Here is a 1715-nt window from a genome sequence, read left to right on the forward strand (position 1 = left end):
TTTGGTCTGAAGTAAAAGCTACACAGACAACGGCTAACTGTGAGAGGCCACATATAGTAAGCACCAATTTCGATCAACTTTATTGTACATGATATGCCCATCAGAGTAAATAACTACTCAAAGCAACACATCATTATGCAACTTTTTTTTACCGAAAGCAGATAAAACACACCTCCATAGTCCTATGGATCATTTTTTGGGGGGGATTGGAAATATTCAGTAAAGTGCAAAAACGTTTTTATGCTGTACGGTCTAATGAAAGATATCATTGATATAATTAATGCATACAGCTCATAAGAGTAATGAAACTTGGCCCTGGGAAAAGTTTGAAAGTGCAGTTGGCATGTTATTTCAGTAGAATGGTACTGATTAAATGCCATACTGTTGGGATAGATTTTCTTTAATAGCTTCACTAACTATATCTTACAGTGAAACAAACAATTTCCTACCTGTGAAAAATATCCAATATTTCTAATTATGTGCATGCATTATTGGGTAGTCACCACCTTGAATACACTCCTAGTTCATAGAAATAAATGTGTGTAGAAAATCACTTTTAGGATCACAGTTATTCTTTATAATGACAAACAAAGATGTATGTTGCAAACTTTAACAGGTTACCTATGTGGCAATTGTAACCAGACTGTTAGTGTTCTCCTTAACAAGTGTGTATCCTGTGGTCATGGTAATATTGCTCTCATCTTTGGTTTAGGTTAGTCCATTTGTTACTATTACTGTATCAATTGTGTTATTGTTCTTGTAGTTGTTGTGGATATCATTGTGATAACAGTAATCCTACTATCATCTGTAACCATTTTCAGTTGGCTATATCCAGTGTTGTTCTACATACAAGTAAATCAAATTATTATCCTACATAATTTTCTATTAATATACCCCACAGATCACTCCATATATTGCACACTACTTTCCAGTCACATTCAGTGCTGTTCAACCATATGTAAGTCACTAGCTAGTTAATGGGTAATATTGTACTGTTATATTTCCTATAGCTCCACTACATTAGCAGTGCTGCCAGTCTCTACTTCCCTTATGACTTTTGTATCTATCCTGGAATGACTGCACTAGTATCCTATAGTCTCCGATATATTCCAGTTCTGTTGTTCTCTATCATTTACTGCTTTATCTGGCTCCTCAGCAGGTACATATTTAACTACCATAGCTGCAAGAGATTTTGCTGATATACAGTGTGTACACCCAAAGAATGAGTGCCTCAAATCTGAGGGTTAAGAGTGTAGATGTAGTAGTTGTATCATGGGCCCGAGTGATTTTCCTGATATGTACACCCAAGGTCGAGAGTTGCAGGCCCAAGGGTGTGGGTGTACATATCTGGCAAATCATGACGGCACGTGATCCAACTGATATGTACCATGCCATTTACAGGCTAATAGCCCACAAGCGATTAATCTCCCAAGCTAATACGAGACCAACCACTGAATTTATTATATAGTCCAACTTGCAAAATACGATTATGGGACAGCAGCAACAACCGCTGTGACTGTGTTGTTAACATGAACGGGCAAGTCCTAAGACTATCACGGAAAAGTTCAATTTTACAAGTACTTTAAAACTGCTGCATTGTTCTACAGACTGTTTGCAACATTTACTAAACATCTATAGGGGTAGGCTTTGTTGTAGAGTGGTTACACTGTATCTCATGTTCAGTGTTGGGGTAACGCGTTAGTTATGGAATGTGT

The 1715-nt window shown here is 37.1% G+C and overlaps 1 long non-coding RNA gene across 1 annotated transcript; it reads left to right on the plus strand.

The window, feature by feature from the left end:
• Positions 1–742: 742 nt before the first annotated feature.
• On the plus strand, positions 743–1140 carry LOC136257706 (uncharacterized). Its single transcript, XR_010702125.1, has 3 exons — positions 743–852; positions 902–958; positions 1011–1140. It is a non-coding gene; the product is annotated as an uncharacterized lncRNA (long non-coding RNA).
• The last annotated feature ends 575 nt before the right edge of the window (positions 1141–1715 follow it).

Source organism: Dysidea avara, chromosome 6 (genome assembly GCF_963678975.1).
Source record: "Dysidea avara chromosome 6, odDysAvar1.4, whole genome shotgun sequence".
In the NCBI taxonomy this organism is placed as follows: domain Eukaryota; kingdom Metazoa; phylum Porifera; class Demospongiae; order Dictyoceratida; family Dysideidae; genus Dysidea; species Dysidea avara.